General features: G+C 41.4%; 1 non-coding gene across 1 annotated transcript; it reads right to left on the bottom strand.

Moving 5' to 3' along the window:
* Positions 1–7,473: 7,473 nt before the first annotated feature.
* LOC137222832 (U6 spliceosomal RNA) lies at positions 7,474–7,575 on the bottom strand. Its single transcript, XR_010942623.1, has one exon. It is a non-coding gene; the product is annotated as a U6 spliceosomal RNA (small nuclear RNA).
* Positions 7,576–20,519: the final 12,944 nt, after the last annotated feature.

Here is a 20,519-nt window from a genome sequence, read left to right as displayed (position 1 = left end):
CCTCTTTTAGTCAAAGCAGGAGAAGAAACATCCATGACCAACCCAACTGGGGCAGGAATGCAGGTACACGGATGCTAGCTCAGCACCTCCTGTGTAAGGTCTCAGGCAGGGCTGGGTCGACATATCTTCTTTTGTGTTTGGTGTCTGGGAGCCGTAACTAAAACTCCCAACATTATCCTGTGTATTAGTTAGGATACAGATTGGGTCATTCTAATGACAAGATTCCCAAACACAGTGGCTTAAATAAGAAAAGAGTATTTCTTTCTTATGTATAGGCTCAGGTATCCTGTCCAGAGTCAGCTGGTACCTTGTGCTGTTGGGGACCCTGCTCATAAAGTGCCTTGCTCCCCTAAGTGTTCTTCATTTATCCTGTTTAAAAATGAAGCCGTTCCACAGCTATACGGTAAGCCTTAAAAATCTAAGACAGTTTGTGGAAAAACAAAGGAAATAGAGACAATCAAGCATGCATTGCAGAGTGTTGGCAACATGGTACAGAGATTACACGGAGCCTTATCACATTGCTTATTGTTTTTCCTCTGCCACTTCCTAGCCTGTGAGCTTGGGCAAGTTCCTTAACTTCTCTGTGCCTAATTTATAAAAAGATGATAATAGTACCTACCTTGAGGTTTGTTGTAGGTTTGCATATATTAATGATTTAATACATGCAAAGTGCTTAGAACAGTGCCTAGACCATAGTTAGAGCCCAAGAGTGGATACTGTTGATGCCCTACCTTTATCCATTGATACTCACTGTTCTGTAAACTTCAGTTGGGTATTTACTGCAAGAATTTGTGACTCTGCCTCCAGGCTCCCTCTGGCCTCTGAGGGTGTGTTCTGCTACATGCAGGGCAGATCCTAAGTGCTGAGAATTTAAAAGATATCAAGTCATTCTCAACCAGGAGGCTGAGCTCCCTTCAACAGCTTCCTTGTCTCTTGAGTGAGACAATTCTGAGATGTGTTCTATATCATCCCACAGAGGTCCCCAGGGTGACTGAGCCCTGGTTGCCTACACTAGAAACCTGCTCATTGGCATATTCTGTGTTGCTTCCTTGCTTTCCACGGTTCATTTCCCCATCCTCCTGGTCTTCCTGGCATTACCACCCAAATTAACTACTCACATTCAGGGTCAGCCTCTGGGATATGCCAGCTAAGACGCGCTCCCCTTACTATACACTTTTGTCCAACCATGATGATCTTAGGATGCACTCTGATCCCGGCAGCCCTAGCTCTTCCCTTTTCATGCACCTCTACCTTCTGGTGTTCCTTTTCTCACTTTAACAATAACATCCGCACCAGGGTGAGACAAATGCAGATTCCATACTCCTCAAACCCACCCCCTGCACTGATGTACATACTGAGTCCCATGAAAACCAGGCCACAAAGGAAATGGAATATTTTGGCAAGGAATATTCAATGTCTTTGGGGCTTGCTCTCCTGCATAACTTCCTGCAGGTTTCTTTTGATTTCTCTTGGGGACTGCACATATGGCATATTACTTAGATTTGTGCCTGGGTTATGACTGCATTAAATCTGAGACATGGGGGAGGACTCAGGTACACAGCTCTACATCCTGTTGTGATGGATAAGCACTCTTTCCATTTCCTCCCCAGGGCAGGGAGAGGATGGAAGTGTTTTTCATGAAGACAGGAAATATCTTCACTACTATATTGTGAGCTAGATGGAATTATCCTAAAAGAGCAGGGTCCATAGGGGTGAGGAGAAATTTATGTGGGCTGGATTGTTAACGAAATGATTAAACAATAGTGCTCTCTGTGGCCACACCCTACTATTTTACACAACGGAAAAAAACAACCTGGCAAAATAAAATCAATGCTGCCTTCTTTAAAATGTGCTATCATTTCACTGTTGCAGGTGTGCAAGACCGAGTGCCAAGAAACCCAAAGATAATACAGGTAGTCCTCATTTTGTAGGATTCCAATATGCGTGAATTTCAGTCACCACAGTTTAGTTGGTTTAGTTAAATAAAACCAGTCCCCTCCAGCAACATGGTTTAGATTTCAGTCACCCTGGTATATGAACCGTGAGTACTTGCATGAAGTACAAACGCTACTAGCTCATCAGTGCACATATTTAGGAAGCTCATCACTTCTGAAATATGCGCCTCAACATCACAACCATTGCCACTTCTTTCAAAGTCTGTTGGTGATTGGTCTCTGTGCGTCTGTTATTCAGTTTACACACAAACAGCAAAGTGTGCAGTTGGGTTGCCTCCTAGTCTTGCAGTGATAACCTATGTGACATTTTACACAAATGGATAATCAATGGAATAAATTGTCAACAAAAATGAAAGCGAAGAAAGAAACAAAAAGTGATAATTCAGGAAGTAAAATTCAAATTGGATGTAAATTGAGTTTAGAAAATATAGCTGAGCATGGGCATGTTGACACTGGAGCCATTCTAGAGACTCAAGGTAAGCGACCAAAGGAATTTAGGAATTTATTTCTGTAAATGTGGAAAATGACAAAAAGATGATGTCTCAGAGGAAATAACACCAGCACCCCCTACCACATATACACATTAAAGGGACTCTCAAGTACTTCATGGTATTAAAAGTGCAAAGGATAAAATGGTGGAAACATCCAAATTTAGAGAAGAGACTGACCATTTACCAAGGCATAGAAAAGATACTTTGTATTGTAAGTTATATGACAAGAAGGCAAGCACAGTCCTAATCACTCTAGATAACGTTTCTACAAAGAAATAAAACACTTTAATACTAAATAATATGTTAAACTACAGTGTGCTAAATAAATGTTTGCTTTATTATTTTTTTCATTATACATTTATAACTGACAGAGTTTTTACTATTTTGACAAAAATTTCTAAAGGTCACCGAACAATTGTAATTTTTCCCAGTGATCATTAAGATCACTTTGTACAGTTTCAGCCTGCATGGTTAGTTTTACAGTACTGCACTACAGCACAAAGACTGCCTGTATTTGAAGTTTTACCTTATCTATTAGGATAGTAAGAACATGTGGGCTTTGGAGCCTGGGTGCCTGGTTTCAAGTCCTGACCCCAGCACTGAACTGCTTGCTGTCTGCTGCTGACCAACTAAACCAACTTATCCGAGACTCAGTTTTCATATTTGAAAAACATAGAAACAATAATAATTACCACGTAGAGTTCTTGAGGTAGCAGACGAGGAGGCCTCTGGAAATGCACCTGACATTCAGGAAGCATTCAATAAATAAGCTCTGTGAGAGTGGACACCCTGTCTCTTTTCTCCATTGTAATATCCCATCTAGAACAAAGCCTGATATAGAATAGTTGCTCAATAAATATTTGGTGTAAAATGTTGAATAGTTGTGTTTAATGTTCAACAAATGTTAGTGACCTGATTCTCTTCCTCTTTTCTTGCTTTCTCAGAGCTGTACACTTTCAGGGAGTTGAGATCATGTGACCAGTTTTTCTGAGAACCCAGGAGGTTCTTCAGTGTCCTTCCCTCGCAGTCAGTGCTGTCTTGTTTGTCCCAGCCCGTTTGATTTAGGTGGCAGGTCACTCAGCAAGGTTAACATTTTTCACATAAATAACTCATACAAATCTATAGGAAAAACATTAAGTCTTCGAAGATGGGAAAAGAAAAGAACAATTAATTTGCAAACAAACTTAACAAATATTTAGACAAATTCAGCTTCACTTCACAACCAAGGAAATATAAATCAAAACCTGAGAGATGTTCTCTTTGTGGTCACAGATTTCCAGAGTGATGGAGACAGAGACTAGTGATAGTGAGGTAAGAAGACTGTCTTCTCAACGGCTTTGCTTGTCAGAACTGGTATAATCCTTTTAGAAAGCAATTAGAACACAAGGACCATGGACCTTTAACCCAGTAATTTTACTTCTGGAGACTGATCCTGAGCATTCAATGTGGATGAAGCTTTTGCGTAAAGGTTTTCATCACAGTGTTATTTAAGAGTGAAGATGGAAAACTACCTATATGCCCAACAATAGGGACTGTTTATGTGGAAGATGGTATATACACTTTTTTTTTTTTTTTTTTTTTTGCGGTACGCGGGCCTCTCACTGTTGTGGCCTCTCCCGTTGCGGAGCACAGGCTCCGGACGTGCAGGCTCAGCGGCCATGGCTCATGGGCCCAGCCGCTTCGCGGCATGTGGGATCTTCCTGGACCGGGGCACGAATCCATGTCCCCTGCATCGGCAGGCAGACTCTCAACCACTGCGCCACCAGGGAAGCCCCTATATACACTTTTTATTAAGCAGTAATATCTGTAAAGAGTTCGTGTATAAAGAGTATATGTCAAAATGTTTGTGATTGTGATAGAACATTGTATATAATAAATATTTTAAATTACATATAAAATGCAAACAACTGATATCTAAATGCCTTCCTGGAAGAAAATGTGAATAACTACCATTTATTGTGATTTTACCAGTTTCCAGAACCTTTGCATATTTTATTTCTAATTCTTATAACAATCCTGCTTGTTAGATATTGTTATGCCCATTTTACAGATGAGAAAATGAGGCTCAGAGGGCCAAGTAACTTTTCTGAAGCTCCAGCTACTTTTGTACATCTGTTTTATAGTAAAATCTGTGCCTCCTTGCCAAATCAGACTCCTTTATTTGGTTGAGGTTGTTTTTTCAAGTTATGAACTAATAATTTTCTAAGTTTCTGTGTTTTAAAATATTTAGAAGCATAGACTACTTTAATAATGATCATGGTTAACAAGAAAACTAATGCAAACTTAGTAAGTCGTTTAATCACTCTGAGCCTCAGTAGCTATTGGATAGCTCATTTTATAGGGCTGTATATCAAAATTAAAGTGAGGTAGGAGGTAACATGTACAAAACACTTCCAAGTTATTAAAGGAAAGGTGTTAACTGGAAAGGTGTTATTAAAGGAAAGGTGTTAGTTTTAACTGCTCTTTTCCTAGCATCTTAAATCGAAAGTTTTATCTACTTCAGTTATTTATGAGTTATCATTTTTACTTTAAATATTACAAGGGTTGAAAACCTGCAATAAAATGAGTGCTTCCTCACTTACAGATTTTAACGTCTATCTCAGTTAAGAAAGGGGGTGGCGGTAGTCATTGTTTTGCAGAGTTGATATGGAAAACCTAACATACATCCAGCATTCTTTGGGAAAGGAAATAGAAGGCTCCTGTATCAGATGTTTTGGAAAGAAAGTAACTGCGGAATAGGCTGGAAGTTCTAGACAGGAGCTTTCCCAAAGCACTTTTATTGATTCTTGTTGAGTACTCATGGAGTTGAAAATCTGTCTCTATTTTTCATATTCTGAGTCTGACACATTGCTGTCAGTGGTTATCTAGCTGTTTTTCTGAGGATTTGGTGGTGATGTTTTTGCTGCTTTTGGCTGTGTATGTGTGTGTGTGTGTGAGAAGAGCATCACCAGATCCTAAGCACTTATGGAGCGTTACCTTCAGGGCTGTTAACTCTGGACTCTCTCCAGGCTGCCAGGATCGTCCTAGATGACTCTTCCTGAAAAAAGGACAAGGTGCGGCTCATCCTCAAGGATGATTCAGATCCCCTATGAACCTCATCAGTTTATCTGGGTTTTGTCCCTGGGCGACCTGGAAGTGCCCGCAGAAATTTAGGAGATGCAACCATCTTGTTGTTTCTGCACCAAAAGAGACTCCTGAACAGCTTCTAGGAAAGCAAGTAGAAATGTTTGGCTGGAGCAGCTGCACCTCGACTTTCCTATAAAGTTCAAAGGGTTATTTGGCCAGTGACTCCCTCCCAAAGCCTGCTTTTGTGCGGCCACAGTTCTAACTATAGGACTGCCTGCCACCCAGATCCCTTAAAGGAAGGTGCCTTCAGAGCACAGCTCAGCTTGGGGTAACTTTCTAAGAAGAATTGACCTTTTTTTTCTTTAAGAGAGAAAGAAAATTGGCATGGAGTCAGACATCAATAAATATACAGTTGGTTCCATTTACGTGACACACTTTGAGTCCTGCCTTTCACACTGAATAGTAGTTATCTCCCCAGCACAGGTTTCAACTGTGAAGTATGGGTGCTTCAAGCTTGCCTACTGGAAACCGTTCAGGGTCCTTTCTCTCTCAGCTGTAATAACATTCACTGTGATGTAAGTTCCACCAACATCTTTCAGCCCGGGAGGAAGTTTGGTTTGGCTGATTTAAACTTAAAATAGGGAAAGAAAAGCTTGTTTTCTTGTTCTTCTTCTAGACTAGGCTGCAGTTTTAAATTAAGTTGTTATAATCACCTGTACTTATTTATAAGTGGAAAACGCAATCTCACACATTGACTACAATCTTTGGCAGACTCTGATAAGATCCCAGATGATCTAGGAGATGATTGTAAATTGTTTCCATGCATGTTTATTTATGTTCTTATTGGACGCTTTCTCAATGGATAGCACTCTGTCTTATATGTAGGAATATGGCCAAATGACAGGTTTAAAAACTTGTGTAAAGAAGACAACTTTTGGAGAAACTAGAAAAACAATATCCAACAATAAAAAAAAATGGCTGTGTTCAAGGATGGCAAAAGCTTGTGAACCTTTTCTTTCAGGATCAGATAGCCTAATTTTAGGTTTGTGAGCCATTTGGTCTCTATCGCAACCACTTAACTTTGCTGTTGTGATGCTAAAAAGCACAGATAATGGTCTGTGGGTGAGGCTGTGATCCAATAAAACTTTATTTACAAAACCAGGCAGCTATTTGCGGGGAACAGTTTGCCAGTTTCTGAATTATGGTATAATCCATTTGATGCATGCATTTGGTATGTTGCTTTCAGCTGAAAGTAAGGGAAAACCCAACTAAAGACAGCTTAAGAATCATGTTAATTCACATAAGAAGATTATCTCATGTAAGAAGTCTCATTATAGGGAAGTCCCCAGGGCTAGTTAATTAAAGCAGTTTGATGATGTCATCCAAGGCCCAAGTTTGTTCCACCTTTCATCTTTCTGCTCTCCCATCCTTGGCTCATTGGCTTGTCCTCAGGCTGACATGGCTTCCACAGTTCTAACGTTACATGTAGGTGCAACAACATCTGGCAGAAGAAATAAGACTTTTCCCCCATGTATTTCTTTTTAAGAGCAAGACAGTCTTTCCAAGAAGACCCTTCCATTCCATAGACCATGTCTTATCGACCAGAATTGGACAGAATATTTCAAGAAGGGTTTGAACAGTATTTGCCTACAGCTTCCATGACACCAAACATGGTGACATAAAACAATGGAAAATTATTCTGTCACAGTAGTTCTGGAGGCCAAAAGTCCAAAAGCAGTATCACTGGGTCAAAATCAAGGTGTCAATAGGGCCGTGCTCTATAGGTTCTAGGGGAAAATTCATTCCTTGCCTCTTCCACCTTCTGATGGCTGCTAGCATTCCTTGGCTTGTGGCCACGGAATGCTCAAATCTCTCTTTGTTCCATTTTCATATTACCTTCTCCTCTGTGTGTCTGTGTGAAATCTCCCTTTGCCTCTCCCTTTCTCTCTCTCTCTTTTGTTTAAAATATGGAATGCTTCACAAATTTGCATGTCACTCTTCTGCAGGGGCCATGCTAATCTCTCTTTATTGTTCCCATTTTAGTACATGTGCTGTGGAAGCAAGCAATGCCTCTCTCTTATAAGGACACTTGTGATGGCATTTAGGGCTCACCCAGATAATTCAGTGTACCTGACTTATCTCAAGATGCTTAACTTAATGACACCTGGAAAGAGCCATCGTCCAAATAATGTAACATTTACAGGTCTGGGTATTAGGATCTTATAACTTTGGGGACCATTATTCGACCTGCTACTGTCATGGAGAACTTTGATTGTCAAAGTAAAAAACTTTGACTTTTTTTAAAGTAATAGACAGCCATTAAATCAACTACCAGCAAGAGGGAACTACCATGATTTTTTTATATTAATTAAGATTTACTTAAGTCAAATAAGGGAGGTGTCGGCCTAAAAACGTTGAAATTCAGCAGGCATGGAAAAATCTGGAATATGACTGTTAGATAGGCAAACATCAGTATCTGCTATAGCATACTTGTATGCAACTATTGTGTTTAGCAAGAGCATACAATTACTTAAGAAAATAACTTTTATAAAGTAATAGGAAAAATGTTTTATCTATAGTATGGTCACAACACAGAGCGTGAAATACTCCTGTGCATAAAAAAAAATGGAGACAATACACTAAAAAAGTTACTAGTGGTTTTCTGGAGGTGGTGGGAATTTGGGTTATTGACTTTCTTTTCTCTCCTTTTTTGTATTTTCCAAAATGTTTATGAAAAGTATATATGTTGCTTAAATTAAAATAATAAATCAATAGCATTATATTGTTAGATGATAACACTACAGTATTTGTTTTTTACATCTTTATTGGAGTATAATTGCTTTACAATGGTGTGTTAGTTTCTCCTTTATAACAAAGTGAATCAGTTATACATATACATATGTTCCCATATCTCTTCCCTCTTGCGTCTCCCTCCCTCCCACCCTCCCTATCCCACCCCTCCAGGCAGTCACAAAGCACCTAGCTGATCTCCCTGTGCTATGCGGCTGCTTCCCACAAGCTATCTACCTTACGTTTGGAAGTGTATATATGTCCATGCCTCTCTCTCGCTTTGTCACAGCTTAACTTACCCTTCCCCCTCCCCATATCCTCAAGTCCGTTCTCTAGTAGGTCTGTGTCTTTATTCCTGTCTTACCCCTAGTTTCTTCATGACAATTTTTTCCCTTAAATTCCATATATATGTGTTAGCATACGGTATTTGTCTTTCTCTTTCTGACTTACTTCACTCTGTATGACAGACTCTAGGTCTATCCACCTCATTACAAACAGCTCAATTTCGTTTCTTTTTATGGCTGAGTAATATTCCATTGTATATATGTGCCACATCTTCTTTATCCATTCATCTGGTGATGGACACTTAGGTTGCTTCCATGTCCTGGCTATTGTAAAAAGAGCTGCAATGAAAATTTTGGTACATGACTGTTTTTGAATTATGGTTTTCTCAGGGTATATGCCCAGTAGTGGGATTGCTGGGAAATATGGTAGTTCTATTTGTAGTTTTTTAAGGAACCTCCATACTGTTCTCCACAGTGGCTGTGTCAATTTACATTCCCACCAACAGTGCAAGAGGGTTCCCTTTTCTCCACACCCTCTCCAGCATTTATTGTTTGTAGATTTTTTGATGATGGCCATTCTGACTGGTGTGAGATGATATCTCACTGTAGTTTTGATTTGCATTTCTCTAATGATTAATGATGTTGAGCATTCTTTCATGTGTTTGTTGGCAGTCTGTATCTCTCCTTTGGAGAAATGTCTATTTAGGTCTTCTGCCCATTTTTGGATTGGGTTGTTTGTTTTTTTGTTACTGAGCTGCATGGGCTGCTTATAAATTTTGGAGATTAATCCTTTGTCAGTTGCTTCATTTGCAAATATTTTCTCCCATTCTGAGGGTTGTCTTTTGGTCTTGTTTATGGTTTCCTTTGCTGTGCAAAAGCTCTGAAGTTTCATTAGGTCTCATTTGTTCATTTTTGTTTTTATTTCCGTTTCTCTAGGAGGTGGGTCAAAAAGGATCTTGCTGTGATTTATGTCATAGAGTGTTCTGCCTATGTTTCCTCTAAGAGTTTGATAGTTTCTGGACTTACATTTAGGTCTTTAATCCATTTTGAGCTTATTTTTGTGTATGGTGTTAGGGAGTGATCTAATCTCATACTTTTACATGTACCTGTCCAGTTTTCCCAGCACCACTTACTGAAGAGGCTGTCCTTTCTCCACTGTACATTCCTGCCTCCTTTATCAAAGATAAGGTGACCATATGTGCATGGGTTTATCTCTGGGATTTCTATCCTGTTCCATTGATCTATCTGTTTTTGTGTCAGTACCATCCTGTCTTGACTACTGTAGCTTTGTAGTATAGTCTGAAGTCAGGGAGCCTGATTCCTCCAGCTCCATTTCTCGTTCTGAAGATTGCTTTGGCTATTCGGGGTCTTTTGTGTTTCCATACAAATTGTGAAATTTTTTGTTCTAGTTCTGTGAAAAATGCCTTTGGTAGTTTGATAGGGATTGCATTGAATCTGTAGATTGCTTTGGGTAGTAGAGTCATTTTCACAATGTTGATTCTTCCAATCCAAGAACATGGTGTATCTCTCCATCTATTTGTATCATCTTTAATTTCTTTCATCAGTGTCTTATAATTTTCTGCATACAGGTCTTTTGTCTCCTTAGTTAGGTTTATTCCTAGATATTTTATTCTTCTTGTTGCAGTGGTAAATGGGAGTGTTTTCTTGATTTCACTTTCAGATTTTTCATCATTACTATATAGGAATACCAGAGATTTCTGTGCATTAATTTTGTATCCTGCTACTTTACCAAATTCATTGATTAGCTGTAGTAGTTTTCTGGTAGCATCTTCAGGATTTTCTATGTATAGTATCATGTCATCTGCAAACAGTGACAGCTTTACTTCTTCTCTTCTGACTTGGATTCCTTTTATTTCCTTTTCTTCTCTGATTGCTGTGGCTAATACTTCCAAAACTATGTTGAATAAGAGTGGTGAGAGTGGGCAACCTTGTCTTGTTCCTGATCTTAGTGGAAATGCTTTCAGTTTTTCACCATTGAGGACAATGTTGGCTGTGGGTTTGTCATATATGGCCTTTATTATGTTGAGGAAAGTTCCCTCCATGCCTACTTTCTGCAGGGTTTTTGTCATAAATGGGTGTTGAATTTTGTCAAAAGCTTTCTTTGCATCTATTGAGATGATCATATGGTTTTTCTCCTTCAGTTTGTTAATATGGTGTATCACGTTGATTGATTTGCGTATATTGAAGAATCCTTGCATTCCTGGAATAAACCCCACTTGATCACGGTGTATGATCCATTTAATGTGCTGTTGGATTCTGTTTGCTAGTATTTTGTTGAGGATTTTTGCATCTATGTTCATCAGTGATATTGGCCTGTAGTTTTCTTTCTTTGTGACATCCTTGTCTGGTTTTGGGATCAGGATGATGGTAGCCTTGTAGAATGAGTTTGGGAGTGTTCCTGCCTCTGCTATATTTTGGAAGAGTTTGAGAAGGATAGGTGTTAGCTCTTCTCTAAATGTTTGATAGAATTCGCCTGTGAAGCCATCTGGTCGTGGGCTTTTCTTTGTTGGAAGATTTTTAATCACAGTTTCAATTTCAGTGCTTGTGATTGGTCTGTTCATATTTTCTATTTCTTCCTGATTCAGTCTTGGCAGGTTGTGCATTTCTAAGAATTTGTCCATTTTTTCCAGGTTGTCCATTTTATTGGCATAGAGTTGCTTGTAGTAATTTCTCATGATCTTTTGTATTTCTGCAGTGTCAGTTGTTACTTCTCCTTTTTCATTTCTAATTCTATTGATTTGAGTCTTCTCCCTTTTTTTCTTGATGAGTCTAGCTAATGGTTTATCAATTTTGTTTATCTTCTCAAAGAACCATCTTTTAGTTTTATTGATCCTTGCTATCATTTCCTTCATTTCTGTTTCATTTATTTCTGATCTGATATTTATGATTTCTTTCCTTCTGCTAACTTTGGGGTTTTTTTGTTCTTCTTTCTCTAACTACTTTAGGTGCAAGGTTAGGTTGTTTATTCGAGATGTTTCCTGTTTCTTAAGGTAGGATTGTATTGCTATAAACTTCCCTCTTAGAACTGCTTTTGCTGCATCCCATAGATTTTGGGTCGTCATGTCTCCATTGTCATTTGTTTCTAGGTATTTTTTGATTTCCTCTTTGATTTCTTCAGTGATCACTTCTTTATTAAGTAGTGTATTGTTTAGCCTCCATGTGTTTGTATTTTTTCCAGATCTTTTCCTGTAATTGATATCTAGTCTCATAGTATTGTGGTCGGAAAAGATAGTTGATACAATTTCAATTTTCTTAAATTTACCAAGGCTTGATTTGTGACCCAAGATATGATCTGTCCTGGAGAATATTCCATGAGCACTTGAGAAAAATGTGTATTCTGTTGTTTTTGGATGGAATGTCCTATAAATATCAATTAAGTCCATCTCGTTTAATGTATCATTTAAAGCTTGTGTTTCCTTATTTATTTTCATTTGGGATGATCTGTCCATTGGTGAAAGTGGGGTGTTAAAGTCCCCTACTATGAATGTGTTACTGTCGATTTTCCCTTTTATGGCTGTTAGTATTTGCCTTATGTATTGAGGTGCTCCTATGTAGGGTGCATAAATATTTACAATTGTTATATCTTCTTCTTGGATCGATCCCTTGATCATTATGTAGTGTCCTTCTTTGTCTCTTCTAATAGTCTTATTTTAAAGTCTATTTTGTCTGATATGAGAATTGCTACTCCAGCTTTCTTTTGGTTTCCATTTGCATGGAATATCTTTTTCCATCCCCTCACTTTCAGTCTGTATGTGTCCCTAGGTCTGAAGTGGGTCTCTTATAGACAGCATATATACGTGTCTTGTTTTTGTATCCATTTAACCAGTCTATGTCTTTTGGTGGGAGCATTTAATCCATTTACATTTAAGGTAATTATCGATATGTATGTTCCTATTCCCATTTTCTTAATTGTTTTGGGTTTGTTATTGTAGGTCTTTTCCTTCTCTTGTGTTTCTTGCCTAGAGAAGTTCCTTTAGCATTTGTTGTAAAGCTGGTTTGATGGTGCTGAACTCTCTCAGCTTTTGCTTGTCTGTAAAGGTTTAATTTCTCCATCAAATCTGAATGAGATCCTTGCTGGGTAGAGTAATCTTGGTTGCAGGTTTTTCTCCTTCATCACTTTAAATATGTCCTGCCACTCCCTTCTGGCTTGCAGAGTTTCTGCTGAAAGATCAGCTGTTAACCTTATGGGGATTCCCTTGTGTGTTATTTGTTGTTTTTCCCTTGCTGCTTTTAATATGTTTTCTTTGTAATTAATTTTTGACAGTTTGGTTAATATGTGTCTTGGTGTATTTCTCCTTGGATTTATCCTGTATGGGACTCTCTGTGCTTCCTGGACTTGATTAACTATTTCCTTTCCCATATTAGGGAAGCTTTCAACTATAATCTCTTCAAATATTTTCTCAGTCCCTTTCTTTTTCTCTTCTTCTTCTGGAATCCCTATAATTCGAATGTTGGTGCGTTTAATGTTGTCCCAGAGGTCTCTGAGACTGTCCTCAGTTCTTTTCATTCTTTTTTCTTTATTCTGCTCTGCAGTAGTTATTTCCACTATTTTAACTTCCAGGTCACTTATCTGTTCTTCTGCCTCAGTTATTCTGCTATTGATCCCATCTAGAGTATTTTTAATTTCATATATTGTATTGTTCATTGTTGTTTGTTTCATCTTTAGTTTTTCTAGGTCCTCGTTAAATGTTTCTTGCATTTTGTCTATTCTACTTCCAAGATTTTGGATCATCTTTACTATCATTATTCTGAATTCTTTTTCAGGTAGACTGCCTGTTTCCTCTTCATTTGTTTGGTCTGGTGGGTTTTTATCTTGCTCCTTCAACTGCTGTCTGTTTTTCTGTCTTCTCATTTTGCTCATCTTACTGTGTTTGGGGTCTCCTTTTTGCAGGCTGCAGGTTCGTAGTTCCTGTTGTTTTTGGTGTCTGTCCCCAGTGGCTGAGGTTGATTTAGTGGGTTGTGTAGGCTTCCTGGTGGAGGGGACTAGTGCCTGTGTTCTGGTGGATGAGGCTGGATCTTGTCTTTCTGGTGGGCAGGTCGATGTCTGGTGGTGTGTTTTGGGGTGTCTGTGGACTTATTATGATTTTAGGCAGCCTCTCTGCTAATGGGTGGTGTTGTGTTCCTGTCTTTCTAGTTGTTTGGCATAGGATGTCCAGCACTGTAGCTTGCTGGTTGTTGAGTGAATCTGTGTGCTGGTGTTGAGATGGAGATCTCTAGATTTTCGCTGTTTGATAATATATGGAGCTGGGAGGTCTCTTGTGGACCAGTGTCCTGAAGTTGGCTCTTCCACCTCAGAGGCACAGCACTGACTCTTGGCTGCCGCACTAAGAACCTTTCATCCAGACGGCTCAGAATAAAAGGGAGAAAAAGTAGAAAGAATGAATTAGTAGAAGTAGAAAGAAAGAAAGAGAGGGAGGGAGGGAGGGAGGGAGGAAGGAAAGAAGGAAGGAAGGAGTGAAGGAAGGAAAAAAAGAAAGAAGATAAAGTAAAATAAAATTAAGATAAAATATAAAGTTATTAAAATAAAAAAATAATTATTAAGAGAAAAAACAAAAAAAAAGGAACGGATAGAACCCTAGGACAAATGGTAAAAGCAAAGCTATACAGACAAAATCTCACACAGAAGCATACACATACACACTCACAAAAAGTGGAAAAGGGGAAAAAAATCATAAATCTTGCTCTCAAAGTCCACCTCCTCAATTTGGGATGATTCGCTGTCTATTCATTTATTCCACAGATGCAGGGTACATCAAGTTGATTGTGGAGCTTTAATCCGCTGCTTCTGAGGCCGCTGGGAGAGATTTCCCTTTCTCTTGTTTGTTCTCACAGCTCCCAGGGGCTCAGCTTTGGATTTGGCCCTGCCTCTTCGTGTAGGTGGCTGGAGGGCGTCTGTTCTTCGCTTAGACAGGACGGGGTTAAAGGAGCTGCTGATTCGGGGGCTCTGGCTCACTCAGGCTGGGGGGAGGGAGGGGCACGGAGTGCAGGGCGAGCCTGCGGCGGCGAATGCCACCATGATGTTGCACCAGCCTGAGGGGCACTGTGCGTTCTCCCGGGGGAGTTGTCCCTGGATCCCGGGACCCTGGCAGTGGCGGGCTGCACAGGCTCCCTGGAAGGGGGTGTGTGGATAGTGACCTGTGCTTGCACACAGGCTTCTTGGTGGCAGCAGCAGCAGCCTTAGCGTCTCATTCCCGTCTCTGGGGTCCGCGCTTTTAGCCGCGGCTCGCGCCCGTTTCTGGAGCTCCTTTAAGCAGCGCTCTTAATCCCCTCTCCTCGCGCACCAGGAAACAAAGAGGGAAGAAAAAGTGTCTTGCATCTTCGGCAGGTCGAGACTTTTCCCCGGACTCCCTCCCAGCTAGCGTGGCTCACTAACCCCCTGCAGGCTGTGTTCATGCAGCCAACGCCAGTCCTCTCCCGGTGCTCCGACCGAAGCCCGAGCCTCAGCTCCCAGCCCTGCCTTCCCCAGCGGGTGAGCGGACAAGCCTGTTGGGCTGGTGAGTGTCGGTTGCCCCTGATCCTCTGTGCAGGAATCTCCCTGCTTTGACCCCCGCACCCCTGTTGCTGTGCTCTCCTCCGTGGCTCCAACGCTTCCCCCTCCGCCACCCGCAGTCTCCGCCTGTGAAGGGGCTTCCTAGTGTGTGGAAACCTTTCCTCCTTCACAGCTCCCTCCCACTGGTGCAGGTCCCATCCCTATCCTTTTGTCTCTGTTTGTTCTTTTTTCTTTTGCCCTACCCAGGTATGTGGGGGGGGCGGGTTTCTTGCCTTTTGGGAGGTCTGAGGTCTTCTGCCAGCGTTCAGTAGGTGTTCTGTAGGAGTTGTTCCACGTGTAGATGTATTTCTGGTGTATCTGTGGGGAGGAAAGTGATCTCTGCGTCTTACTCTTCCGCCATCTTCCCAGAAGCTGAATCTAGAGTATTTTTAAAGATAATATCAGTTTAATTTGTATCATGTCACTTAATTTCTCTATCTCATTTAGTTTACCATATCATGAAATTACACAGAATAGTCACAGATTCTACCCAATTTCTTCTGCTTTCAAAAAGACCTAGAACCCTTACCCTGTCACTAGAGTTACCTTTCTGAAACACAGGTTGTGAGATCCATCATGTTTCTCATCAAAAACATTTAATGTCTTTCTGTTGCTTTAGAAAGTGTCTTTTCTTTTTTAACTTTGGCACTCAGAGCTCTCCACTACCTCGTCCAAATTCTTTTTCAAAGTCCCTGACACCAGATGCCCACTACATTCAGTCATGTACTTCTTGCTCTGCCATGCCCTTTTACACTCTTCCCCAAGATGATTTCTAACTCAGGGGTTCTCACTGTGCTCCCAGATGGAGGAGCAGCTCAGCTTCCCCAAGGATCCTATTAGAAATGCAAATTCTCAGGCCCCATCCTAGACCTACTGAATCAGAAACTCTGGGGGTGAGCCTACGGATGCATATGTTAACAAACCCTCTAGGTAATTTCAATATATGCAAGTGTTTGAGAGGCTCTGGCTTAGCTCTCTTTGTCCTACTTTCTTTATTATTGCATTCTTACATCTGTAGCGATCAACATTGCTAGAATAACCACTGTATTATTCTTCCTAGAGAATTAATTTGTAAATCAATTTTATAAGCATATATTGTGCCAGCCATCGGCCTTCCAAATGAATAACACACCTATATTCCTATGATTTTCTTGCTATATCAGTCATTTTTCCTTTAGGTAAGTATTTCTTATCCTGTTTTAATGTATTTTACGCATACAAGTCAATGAACCAGGGCAAGGTTGAACACCTTTTCTTAATGATCCTCTGGATCACTTATTCTAAAATCATTGAATGCCTGCTTTGAGCCAGGCATTGTCTATGATTCAAAGCCGTTCCTTCAGCCATGGTTCATTGAATAGGCCTGGTAATACAGGACCATCCCTCCATCTCTCCCTTTTTCCTAAGCTAAACCGAAAACATACCCAGAAGAATTATGGCCAGTGTGTCTAAAGGCCCAAGAGAACCCTCCACCAAATATACTTGTAGTTTTAAGACCTTGGGGAGATCATCTTTCCCCAGAGTCGTACATTCATTGTTGGTGGAAGTAGAGATGGTAAGGGTTTTTTCCTTTGTATATATGGACTCTCATGGGCTGGAATTTATGAGCTTCCATAGAGCTCTGTGGTGAGGGAGGGCTCAGGTCCTACTTTTTTCTCTGCTGCCATCTGAAGGAAGTGTGTTTTGACCTCTGATCAACACCTAACCCCATGGCTGGCACAGAGTAAAGGCCTACTAAACAACTATTGAGTAAATGGAAGAAGGATAGAAGGAAGAAAGGGAGAGAGAGAGAGGGAGGAGGGAAAGAGAAGGAAGGAAGGAAGGGAAGGAGGGAGGGAGGAAGGAAGAGAGAAGGAGGCAGGGAGATGGCTAAGGGTAGATCAGACACAGCTTCTGATGTGGGGAAATGCTTATGGGAGACAGGTAGAATTGGAACTCCAATACCTAACCTGTGCCAGATACGTAGGTAGATAGATAGGTAGATAGATAGATAGATAGACAGATAGACAGACAGGTAGATAGATATGCTCTAACAGTAAATTAACTGTTCCATTTGGTTCCCTCCCCCTGGAGGATGTTTTCAGCAGCTCCTCCCTGGTGCAAAGCATGGGGCCTCTCTGCAAGTCTGAGAAAAGGGCTTTGTGAATTATAAAGCAGAATGCAGATGGCGATTAACTAAGGCATCACAAGCAAGGACGAGTCTCCTCAGCAGTCCCAAGAGAGACTGTTTTGACTTCTTTTTGTCATTTGAATTCTCAGAATTGTCCCCAGCTTAGACCATATCAACCTCAAATGGTCTATGATTTAAATTTCCACTCTGAAAATCTAAGCAACTTGGGAATTGTAGGAACTGGACCACTTGGAGATAATTTATAAATAACATTCGCCTTTCAAATGGCCTGTCTTCCCAAAGAGCCCTCTGTCCTGTCAGTGGGACTGCTCCCAAGGCCCAAACTGCTCAATTGGGCCAGCAACACTGAAGTCGCTGGTGGGAACATCTTACCTCTGATTCTTCTAAGAATTTTGGACACTTTATTGAAACATTTGTTTTTCTCATATAAAATGTAGACTAAAAAGTTATTAGCTATCTTTAGGTTTGGAAAGGCTTTCAGGATTTTAATGCATGTGATTCGCTCAGCATTTACTTTGTCTACTGCTAAAATAGTTGAAACTCAAACCAAATACTAAGCAGAGCCCAAAACGTCCTGGATACATAGTGATGTTCAGGGGCGTTAAACAATGACTAAGCCCTCTGCTCCTTTTTCACAGAACTCTGTGGACATGAAAGGGAGCCATTAACACCATCTTTTCCCCTCCCTTTCTTTCAGGTCAGTCCTGGTGGGCACAGCCTTAGCCTGTGTTTGTCTGTGCCTCTGAAAGGCCAGTCCAGCTGTGGTAAGCTGGACAGTAGTGTTTTGCGGGACCAAGGCAGACAAGACCATGCAGAGTTGACTGGCCTGGGAAATGATCCCTGTCATCATATGTCTGTTGGGTTCTCATGTTGATATTTTTTTCCTTGCCTCTGCCGGGCTGGAGTGATCGAAGTCTCATGTCTGTTCACACTCTGGGATTATGATACATCTCATCAGCCCTCATTACTGCTCAGGGAAGGGCAAAATTTTTAAACGGTCAAGTTCAAAGGAGAGTACTGCTAGCTCTGATCTCTGTTTCTCTAGCAGAATTCCACCAGCCCCATTCCTACACCTAAAATGCACATGCTCAGCCCTCCCCTGCCCCTGGCTGGAGCTATCTGAATTTATACACATGCCTGCAATTGGCTCTGTGGACTGGAGGTCTTCACATTGCTTCTCAAGGATCCACTAATGGCAAATAACAAAATTGACCGGCTGGCGCAGGAGAGAGTCATATTGAACTCCTTGCATGAGAAACAAGAAATTTATAAAGCAGGGCTTTTCTGGTGTTGAGGTGAACATTTTTTCATTTGGGAAATATACGGCATAATACACACAGGTGTGCTATTTCAAATACAATGGGCACGTGTACATGTTAAGACAGAACACATACCCATTTCTGAGAACATTGTTCAGCTTGGAAAGCATCTGAAAAGGCAGCCTCATAGTGGGACTCTTCTCTGTTTCTCTCTGGGTCCCACAGAGTTGTTCTTTTTATTTATTTATTTTGTATGTGTTTATGCTGGGTCTTAGTTGCGGCTCACCGGCTCCTTAGTTGCAGCAGGCAGGCTCCTTAGTTGCGGCACGTGGTCTCCTTTGTTGCGGCAGGCAGGGTCCTTAGTTGCGGCTCACAGGCTCCTTAATTGTTGCATGTGAACTCTTGGCTGTGGCATGCATGTGGAATCTAGTTCCCTGACCAGAGATCCAACCTGGGCCCCCTGCATTGGGAGCACAGAGTCTTATCCACTGCACCACCAGGGAAGTCCCCACAGAGTTGTTCTTTGCGTGGCCTCCACCCCTTCTCTTTTGTTCCCCTTATGTTTTATAGCATTGCTTTTCTAATGGGGGAAAGAAAGTTCCTAGGAATGTGTATCAGCATTTCTATGTATACTTTAAAAAAATATGTCATATTATAACAGAATTCCATAATTTGGGAACCAATAAAAGACTACTGTTCTCATAATATAAGCAAAGAAAGTAAAGTTTGACAAGTTCTCTTTGCTGGAGGGAATCTGCAGCATGAGTCTTCAAAGGGGGCACCTGCTGGGGGTGCAGTCTCATCTTCCTAGGTGGGTCACGTCAAGATCTTCTTGGGTGGTCGAGCATAACATTTTTGTTTATAAAATAGGAAAAGAAAACATTTTTAAGGTTCAAACAATTCTAGGCAAAGATAACAGGAAACACCTGTATCTTTCCTGTAGGATCAAACTTGAGGTGACTGAGCTGAGACAGGAGTCCCCCTGCCAAGGTAGGAGCCACATATTCGGGGCCCTTGGTCCAGGATCACGATGAGAAAGGTAAGTGTTGTGTGTGAAGACAGCCGTGGCTTCAACATCACAGGCTTTGCCTTCATTGCGTGGACATGGTTGCCCTAGGCAAATGGAAAGAGAAAGAGGATTGAGGGCAGTGAGTCCAGCAAGGGGCCTCAGAATGGGGCCTGCAGAGCTGGCAGCCAGGAGGCTGCAGTAGCTTTCCTCAAGAAGCAGTTGTGAAGCATGTGGGGAGGAAGAGGGACAGAGGCTCCTTCCTAATCTTCACTGATGGTGCCCTGGGCAGTGGGTGGGAGCAGAGGCCCCACCTGAGCAGAGCAGACAGCAAAGTTAATTCCTGGAACTCTTAGCGGGGAGGCAGCTCTCTGCAGGTGACTTCATGGTGTCACTTCTGCAGGGCCTTCTGAACCTACCCAGGTGTGTTAGTCCCACAGTCTTCATGCGCAATGGCTCTGGGGCACAAAGAGAGTGAGTTGGATAAGAGTGGCGACACAGGGGACAGCATCAGAATCATAGCAAGCAGATCTAATAAGTGAGTTAACGGTGAAAAGAAGAGAAAGCCCAGTGAGTACCAAATGCCACAAAACTCCCCACATCCCACAGCTGTAGATGGGGCAGGTGAGGACAACTGGGACACAGTTTTGTGGAAGAGCTGGTGGGACACTGTTTTGGCGAAAGGATAACCTCCCTGTCATGCTAGGGACGCATAGCAAGCAGCACCAGGGGAAACCAAGCTGCAGAACAGGATGGGCCTGAGAGAGGGCTCTAGGAGCTGAGCATGGCGCCAGCCAATGTGCAGCAAGGAAACCGGGACTTCAGTCTTCTAACCCCAAGGAACTGGATTCTTCCAACACCCTGAATGAGCTTGGAAGTGAATTCTTCCCCAGAGCCTGCAGATAAGAGCCCAGCTAGCCAACACTTTCCTGTTGGCCTGTGAGGCCCTAAATGGAGAACTCAGCTAAGCCCACTCAGACTTCTAAC

Source organism: Pseudorca crassidens, chromosome 3 (genome assembly GCF_039906515.1).
Source record: "Pseudorca crassidens isolate mPseCra1 chromosome 3, mPseCra1.hap1, whole genome shotgun sequence".
NCBI classification, from domain to species: Eukaryota; Metazoa; Chordata; class Mammalia; order Artiodactyla; family Delphinidae; genus Pseudorca; species Pseudorca crassidens.
Note: the sequence above shows the minus strand (reverse complement) of the source record. Positions and strands in the feature narration are given on the sequence as shown.